General features: G+C 41.9%; 1 pseudogene; it reads left to right on the plus strand.

Annotated features, from left to right (window-relative positions):
* Window positions 1-6,477: 6,477 nt before the first annotated feature.
* LOC113253123 (importin subunit alpha-1-like) lies at window positions 6,478-8,467 on the plus strand (annotated as a pseudogene).
* Window positions 8,468-9,749: the final 1,282 nt, after the last annotated feature.

A 9,749-nucleotide genomic window follows, 5' to 3' on the forward strand; every position in this document is an offset into this window, starting at 1 on the left:
GTTGGAATGCAAAATGGTGCAGCCATGTGGAAAACAATGTGGCACTTCCACAAAAAGAAATGAAAGCAGAATTATTATGTAATCCAACAATTTTACTTCTATGCATGTGCACTAAAGAACTGAAAGCAGAATCTTGAACATGTTCATAGCAGCATTATTGGCAAAGACCAAAAAATGAAAGCAGCCCAAGTGTCCATTGATGGATGAATGGATAAGCAAAATGTGGTATATGTATACAATGGAATATTACTTAGCTTTCAAAAGGAAAACAATCCTGACACAGGCTACAACACGGATGAGTCATAAAGACATTATGCTAAGTCAAATAAGCCAGTCACAAAAGTACAAATACTATACAATTCCACTTAAATCGTATACTTGGAGTAGTCAAATTCATACAGACATAAAGTAGAATGGTGGCTGCCAGGGGCTGGGGGGAATAGAGAATGGGGAGTTATTGTTTCATGGGTATAGAGTTTCAGTTTGGAATGATAAGAAAGTTCTGGAAAGGGATGGTGGCGATGGCTATACAACACTGTGAATATACTTAATGTCACTGAACTATATACTTAAAAATGGTCACATAAATATTATGCATATTTGTCACAATAAAAAAAAGGATACCTAGCCATAGAGAGGTTCACAAATCTTTACATAGTTAGTTAATTCTAGAGCCAAAATTAGAAGCCAAGTTTTCTGGCTTTAGGATCTATGCTCTTAATTTCTAGGTTGTGGTTCTCAGGTAGATAATGAGAAAATTTTTTATTTTTAAAATTCCACTTTGAAAAATACTGAGTAGTGGAATTTCAGAACTGATGGTTAAATTCTCCCCTTCCAAATATTGGTAAGAACCAAAATGTCATCTCCCAGCTACCTAACCAAGCAGGAAGCAAAGCAATGAGACCTGGGCCACATGGTTTCATGAATTCATTCAGAAGACATTATTTTCATACTTGTATACCTATGTGTATACGTATTTTCATACGTGCCATACTTCATCCTTAATTATGAAGCACATCACAAAACAAGAAAAGTAGAGACTCACTTGGGAACATCTAACTCAGGGGTCTTATGTTTTTGGAAGCAGGAGGTCCACAGATTTAAGAACGTTTTGAAAACCACTAGCTATCTCCTCAAATAAACTCTGCCCTGAGTACGCACAGAATAATGGGCATGTGACATTAAGAGGGCCACAGAGCCCCAACGGCCTTTTCCCTGCGTGAACCCCCTGGAGTTTCATGAATCTCATGGTAAGAACCTTTGGTCCCATAGTTCTGCAGATGAAGGGACATTTTTAACAAAATCTGACTCTACAAAATCTTTTTTTTGAAAGCTGTGGCCCAACACACAGGCTGGCTGCCTCATATTAGAAAAAGCACGGGATTTGGAGGAATGAAAAAGGTTTAAAATGAGGCTCAGCCTTATGGCCCTTATGCTGACCACTTAGCCCTGCTTTTATGCATAAATGAACTCACGTACCTGAAAAGGTTTTGTGAATTGTAAAACATAACATAATTTGGGTGGCGTGTTTAACTATGTGCTAGCTTCATTACCAGGAAGAGACAGAAACACGTCCTGCTTTCGGAGGCAACTGAGTGAACTGACTCTCTGAGGGGACGTGAAAAATTCAGTCTATGTATTGTGTAATTCAAATATGTATTCCTAATTAGGCACATATTTGATATGAAATGTGTTTGGATTAGAATTCAGTGGGCAGTTGAACCAGTTTTCTACCGTACTTTGTATCTGTTCTTTCAGAGACAATCCCACATGTTAGAAATGTACTGAAACTTGTGGGTGACTCTGATGTACCTGGAGTTTTGTTTTCCTGTGTGAACACTCATATACACATATAGATCAACTCATAAATGTTGACTAGCGTGTGATATATTATGAAGATTACGATTCACCAAATGTTTCAATGATTCCCAAAGGAAGGCCAAAAGGAAGAAAGAATGCACAGTAAAGCCAATAGCTTGGCAAATATAATCACATTTATTTAATCTGTTAGTGGTTATAAATTATTAAACTAAACAATAAGCATATTGAATCTGGGGCTAAAGAAAAAATAGAAAATACGTATTTTGTGCAATATTAGGCTCTTGTCTATAGATTTTTGTTTTATATATAATATAAACTTACACATCTGGACAATTGCAATTCTCCAAGGAAAGATGTGTAATGAGCATCTATTGCTTTATTGATATGTTTTAGAAATTGCAAGGATTTACGGAAGAAATCTTCTGTTATCTTTCTGTAAAAAGATTACAACGATTACATGGTGATAAGAGCAGCTCTAGAATGGTGCTGTGCTTGTGTAGGGAAGTCAACAAATACAATCGATTAGGAGAATAAATTCTACCTGCCTAGGGACAAGATAGCAAAATGGTGAAGAACTTGGATTCTGGAGTCAAATTGCTTGGGTTAAAATTCTACCTCTGCCACTTTTATTAGTTGCGTGAACTTGAGCAAATTACCTAACATCTCTGTGCCTTAATTTTCCTCTCTGTAGAGAGGGGCTAATAACAATGCCTGCTCCATAGTGTTTATTGTGAGGATTAAGTGAGGTTATCCTTTCAACATACTTAACCTGACACCTGGTAAATAACAAGCATCGGGTAGACATTCGCTACCATGACTACAGTGATTGTCCCGGAAAATCCCTGTTCTTAATATATCAATTACTCTGACAACACTACCTAAGCGAATGCTTTGTTGATACCTTTCTTTTTTGTTTTGTTTTTTTTTTTTATAGATTTTATTTATTTATTTATTTGACAGAGAGAGACAGCCAGCGAGAGAGGGAACACAAGCAGGGGAAGTGGGAGAGGAAGAAGCAGGCTCATAGCAGAGGAGCCTGATGTGGGGCTCGATCCCATTACGCTGGGATCACGCCCTGAGCCGAAAGCAGACGCTTAACTGCTGTGCCACCCAGGCGCCCCTGTTGATACCTTTCTAACTGGAACAATGCATCAGCGCGATGTAGGCAAAGAGGTGGAACCAAAACAAAGAGGGAAGAGCTTGGAAAGTTAAGAGGGGAAAAGAGGAAGGGCCAGAAGGAGAAGGATCCAGGAATGGCAGAGCGAGCTTGGGTCCCCGTGACGGGGCAGTATCTCGTGCACACCACCTCACGGAGGGGAGAACAGCAAGCATAAGTGCGGGGGCGGGGGGGGGGGGGGGCGCTGGTGGAGTTGCTGGTGCCTATGTGTTGGAAAATAAAGGTCCTGCAGTTAACTTAGCCTGGATTCAAAGTATAACGTGCTCAGAATAAAGCCATCAAGACACAGTTTTGTACTGCAGTTTTCAAATTTTAGCCACGGAATCCTTTCTCATGTGAAATCCATTCTATAAACCAGATTAAAAAAAAACAGCACTGCTCTGCCTGAAGAAGATTTCTCCCCTGTGGTGTCACCACCCTCCAGTGGGACCGTGAAGGTGGGCAGGGATCATAGATCCCCTCGGCTCCTGGGATCCCACACACTTTTAGGGGTCTTACTACTTCTAGCAGTATTCTCCCCAGGAACCACTGGTCTGGTTTTGTTTTGTGTTTGTTTTTGTTTTTTCGCCTCGCTCTCTTTCTTCCCCTCAAGCCTGAGGAAATCACTTTCTAGTCTTAAGACTATCTCTTCTAACTACTTCTGCTACCTTAGGGAATCTTCATTCCTTGAGGGTTTGTGTTTTTATTTTACAGAGGCTGCCAGCGCTGGAACCTTCTAGGGTTTTTCTGCCCCACCCTGCCTCCCCAGAGGCTTTGAGCAGGGCTGGGCTCCCAGCCTGGCTGAGCCAATGGAATCAGGACATGGTGGGGGAGTGGCAAGGAGGGAGATGCCCTTAGAATATCTAGTCAGGCAGTTTTCTATTTATTAGGATGTGATTTGATTTTTTATCCACCTGCTCCATTAGACTGTAAATTCCACAAAGGCTGAACCCACGTCGGTTTCCCTTCACCACTGCAACCAGGCAGCTCACACGGGAACTGGCAAATGGTAGGTACTCAGTAAAGACTGAGGGAGTAAATTAACTGCTAGAACTGCACAGAGAACACTCTGAAATGCACTCATTTGTCCAAAGCTTTGACAGAATGACACTTTAACCATCTGGAATTCATGCCCTCTTCTCTAAATCTCATGAATCCCCCTTTGCAGATTTCCAGTGGTTCTTGCTAAGCTGTCAGTGAGCATTACCTTGTATCTTACTTAGCTCTTCTATTTAAAGCTCTCTATTTCTTCTGTACCCTCTGTGGAAGTGGCTAGTCACTAGTCTGAACCCTTTCATTCGGCCCGTCCTATACTGGAAAACACCCAGGTTGTCCGTCTGCTGACTTTTCTATGCATCATATAATTCAAACTCTTAATAATATTATTTCACAAACCTAATTTTTCATTACTTTTTAATTCGGGCTGTTATTCTTTTTTCTCTGATTTCAGCCAAATTTCTTCATGTTATCTCCTAAATATGGAGGCCGGAGTGAAAACAACACTTTCTTGTTCAGCTGAGTTAACATTTGCACTACATTCCCTCCGTAAACATACTAGCAGGGGTTCACGGAACAGGGGTTGCTGGAGCCTGGCTCATGGACTGTTCACTAGAAAAACTGAGATCAAGTTCAAAGCCTGGCTGTGATACTTCCCTCCATGTGAACTTCAGCACGTGATTTAATGTTGCACAGTATTCACGGCGCTGACCTCTGTGTGCTGTTGGGGGTAAATGAGTTAATGCAGTCAGAAAAGTGAATGTTACAAAGCACACGTTCAATATTAGCGATTATTTCTGTTGTTGTTGTTGTTGTCATTATTGCTACTATTACCTTTCAGTCACAGTGTACTCAAAAGAATTTAAAAATAGAGTGAGTCATCGAGAGGCTGCCGTAGGGGAGAAAGGAAAGAGGTGGGTAGTTAAAGGGCAGGAAGGTGAGTGGGGACCTTAGATTCCTGCCTAGGTCATTAACTGAGTCTAGACTTTTATCACCAAGCCCAGCATGGTGCCCGGTTCATGTTAGAAGCTCAATAAATATTTGTTGGATTAACGTAATGCAATTTACCTCTCACCATCTATATAACTTCGTTCTTAGCAAGCAACATTTTTTAAAAGATTTATTTTATTTGAGAGAGGGGGGATTGGAAAGGCAGAGGGAGAGAGAATCCCAAGCAGACTCCCCACTGAGCAAGGAGCTCAATACAGGGCTCAATCTCATGACCCTGAGATCCATCCTGAGATCAGGACCTGAGCTGAAACCAAGAGACAGATGTTTAACCCACTGTGCCACCCAGGAGCCCCAGCAAGCAACATATTCTGATGCAAATTTTTCCACTTACTAGCCATGTGACTAAGGGAAACGTAATTGTCACATCTGAGTCTGAATCGTCATTTATCCATTGGTTATGATTCTAGAATCATCTATTGAAATGAAAATTAAACAAGATAATTGGTATTTCATATGTGTTCAGTAATGTTCTCTGATGTTATTGTTATTAAAACATGGTGGAGACATCACAATGTCCCCAGGAAGTGAACTTAGGCTGAGACGGTAGCTTTCCAAAGATTTTAGTAAGGAATATTTTACATATTCCTTAGCTCCCACTGACCTCAGTATTTAACAGATAATTGCCAGAGCTGCTGTGGAATTCCAATTTGGGGGAAATGTTGTCTCTCTGTTTCTTTTTGCAAGCAACATTTTAAACCTGTTAAATGACCATGAACAAACTAAATGTCTCCCTAGAGGGACTTCCTCGGAGAACATTTTGCATCCCCTGTCCCCAGGGCAGCATTTTATAAGCAATTTTAAGAAACTCTAGAATCGTTGCTACAAGAATCATGACTCACAGCCCACAGAAGGGCTGCAAGGGAGGAGGCCTTGCACAGACGAGGTACGTTTCCAGGTGTGCTCAGAAGTCAACTTTCAGAAGCTCATCAGGCCAGACTGATAACAACCCGAGGCAGCACAAAGACCCAAAACCAGTCTTCGAGTAGCACCACAAGCAGCACAGCAAGATCTTGTCATTGGCTTGATGATGTTCACGTGCGTGAGGTCCAAGCCACAGCACCCACCTGGGCTCCAGGAGAGCGCACACTGCCCCTTTCACTCGGGGCTCCTCTGGGGGCCGCGCTCCATCCCATGGTTTCTGCCGCACCACCAGAGCCCTTCATTTATGCTGTTTCTGTCTTACGTTGACCAGCTTGGGGTCCTATAAAAATCCTACTTGTTTAATATGCTGCGCACATTCCTGCTCCCCGAAGAAAACTACAGCAACACAGACGTGAACACCTTCTACGTAATAACAGTGACTGTAATCCAACACCATAGCGTAAGCCCCTTCATGACCAAAGTCATCTCAGGAATATGAGGAAAGTTTGGTGCCGTCCTTGGGCTGAGCCCCAGGGGACGTTTTGAGAGCAGCTGCCCTGCAGCCTGCCCGCCCCACCCCGCCCCCCGTGGAAGCCTGATCCTGCCCATCTTTCTCCCTTTGTCTCATAGCCATGTCCACCAATGAGAATGCTAATTTACCAGCTGTCCGCCTTAACAGATTCGGAAAAAAGTGGAAAGACAGTACAGAAATGAGGAGACGCTGAATAGAAGTTAATGTGGAGCTGAGGAAAGCTAAGAAGGGTGACCAGATGCTGATAAGGAGAAATGTAAGCTCATATCCTGATGAGGCTACTTCTTCACTGCAGGAAACCCGCAATAACCAGGGCGCTGTGAATTGGTCTGTTGATGACATCGTCAAAGGCATAAATAGCAACAATTTGAAAGCCAGCTCCAGGCGACTCAAGCTGCTAGGAAACTGCTTTCTAGGGAAAAACAGCCCCCCATAGACAATATAATCTGGGCTGGTTTGATTCCAAAATTTGTGTCCTTCTTGGGCAGCAGTGATTGTAGCCCCATTCAGTTTAAATCTACTTGGGCTCTCAGTAGCATTCCTTCTGGGACATCAGAACAGACAAGGCTGTGGGAGATGGCGGTGTTATCCCCGCATTCCTTTCTCTGTTGGCATCTCCCCATGCCCGCATCAGTGCCCAAGCTCTGTGGCTCTAGGAAACACTGAAGGTGATGGTTCCGTTTTCTGAGACTTGGTGATCACGTATGGGCAGTTGACCCCCTGTTGGCATTCCTCGCAGTTCCTGACATGTCATCTTCAGCAGGTGGTTATTTCTCACCCGGGCACGTTCAAACCTTTGTTGCAACAAGAATCCTGCACCCCCATCACATGCTGCTGAGCACATTTTCCTCCCTTTGTTGTCTCCTGCATCGGGATGACCCAGAAGTCTTAGCAGAGCCCTGCTGGGCCATTTGCTACCTTACGGAGGGTCCAAATGAGTGGATTAAAATGCTTTTGAAAACAGGAGTCATGCCTCAGCTTACAAAGCCTCTAGGAGCTGCTGAATTGCCCATTGTGACTCCTGGGCTATAAGCCACAGGAAATGCTGTCACTGGGATGGATGAATAGGACCATGTTGCAGGAGATGCAGGAGCGCTTGCTGTCTTTCCCAGCCTGTTCATGAGCCCCCAAACTAATATTCAAAAGGAAGCTCTGTGGACAATATCAAACATCACAGCTGGTCCCCAGGAGAGGATACAGCAAGCTGTGAATCATGGGTTAGCCCCATTCCTCATCAGAGCTCTCTCTTAGGCGGACTCTAAGACACAGGAAGAAGCTGTATGTCTGTGACCAACCTATACAGGGAGCACAACGTTTGAGCATTCATTGGGGCCTAATAGAACCATGGATGAACCTCTCAACTGCGGAAGATTCCAAAAGTATTCTGGGTATTCTGGATGCCATTTCGAGTATCTTTCAGACTGCTGAGAAACTAGGTGAAAACGAAATACTTAGTATAATGATTGAAGAATGTGGAGGTTTGGACAAAATAAAAGCTCTATAAAACCATGAAAATGAGTCTGTGTACAAAGCTTCATTAAACTTGACTGAGGGGCGCCAGGATGGCTCAGTCAGTTAATCATCGACTCTTGATTTCAGTTCAGGTCATGATCTTAGGGTCATAAGATCGAGCCCCACCTTGGGTTCCACGCTCAGCGGGGAGTCTGCTTGAGATTCTCCCTCTCCTTATGCCCCTCCCCCCAATCCATATGCTTTCTGTCTCTGTCTCGAATAAATAAATAAATTTAAAAAATAAATTTGAGGGGCGCCTGGGTGGCACAGTGGTTAAGCGTCTGCCTTCGGCTCAGGGCGTGATCCTGGCGTTATGGGATCGAGCCCCACATCAGGCTCCTCCGCTATGAGCCTGCTTCTTCCTCTCCCACTCCCCCTGCTTGTGTTCCCTCTCTCACTGGCTGTCTCTATCTCTGTCAAATAAATAAATAAAATCTTTAAAAAATAAATAAATAAATTTGATTGAGAAGGATTTCTCTATAGAGGAAGAGGAAGGTCAAAATGTTGTGCCAGGAACTATCTCTGGGAGTTCTACATTCCAAGTTCAGGACGGCACTCCTGGGACCTTTAACTTTTAGATTGTGCAGCGGAGGCATGAAGTTGTCTGTTGTGTACTGTGTTGTACTATGTACTATAGTAAGACACACTTACGGTTCCTCTACAAGGAAGTCTGCTTACATGCGTTTTGTTATTGTCACGCTTTTTACAAGGAAACTACACTTGAGCAGTTCCAAACTGTTTTCAGTTCACACATGCCTTGTGAAGGTCCTCCTCTTACTGGGTTTCTTATTTCTTTGTGGAATCTCATATCTTACAGTATCCTATAAATAAAGATTACATTCCACCGTTTAAAAAAAAAAGAATATAAGGGAATTTCAGTTTTAGAAGATGCTTAGATATTGGTACATCCCATCAGTGGATTAAAGTGTTTTGTTTTTTGGTTTTTTTTTTTTGCTTTCAAGATTTTGTTTAAATTCTAGTTAGTTAACATATTGTGTAGTATTAATTTCAGGGGTAGAATTTAGTGGTTCGTCAGTTGCGTATAACACCCAGTGCTCATTACAATACGTGCCCTCCTTAATGTCCATCACCCATTTACCCCATCCCCCACCCTCCTCCCTTCTAGCAATCCTCAGTCTGTTCTCTATTCAAAATAATCATCTAAATAGACACTGAAAAAGGAATTTGACCTGTCCCTAATAAAATCAAGAATGGAAATGGAAGTATAGGATGCTTTCTCACAGTGATGAAGAAAATGTAGTTTAAATCAAAAGTGAACATTGTAATAAAGATAACTACTAGAAACAGCCTCATGAAAAATCCAGAATAAAATAAAGAATTCTTAGTATGTATGGAATATTCTGGAGCTCTTTTGTATGTGAGGGCTGTTTTGGCCTTAGAGATAGTTCCATGTAAAGAGCTTTGGGGCCTATTTTGATAGTTCCATGTAAAGAGCTTTGAGCCCAATATTATGATTATTATTTAATAGGTAGTTTTGGACAATTACAAGTGAGCATAAAACAAAAATTAGATGCCTAGGTATAGAAAAGAAAAAGATGAAATTATTATACCTTGTAAATGGCATAATTATAAGCCTAAAATTGTCAAAAGAATCAGTTGAAAAATTATGAGAATTTTTAAATACGATGAAGTGATACCAAAATAAATTTATTAAAATGTATAGTGTTCGTATATATCAGCAGTGACCACTTTTTAAAAAATTACAATTTAAAATGTTTTCCCTCTTAATACTAACTAACTAGAAGTATGCCTGGGTACACCGTCTTAAAAAAAATTGTTGTGGTCTAAATGGGAGAAAAAGGCAACACATGGAGATTAGAGAGATTAGAATAAATGAAG

The sequence above is a fragment of the Ursus arctos genome, unplaced genomic scaffold (assembly GCF_023065955.2).
Source record: "Ursus arctos isolate Adak ecotype North America unplaced genomic scaffold, UrsArc2.0 scaffold_17, whole genome shotgun sequence".
NCBI classification, from domain to species: domain Eukaryota; kingdom Metazoa; phylum Chordata; class Mammalia; order Carnivora; family Ursidae; genus Ursus; species Ursus arctos.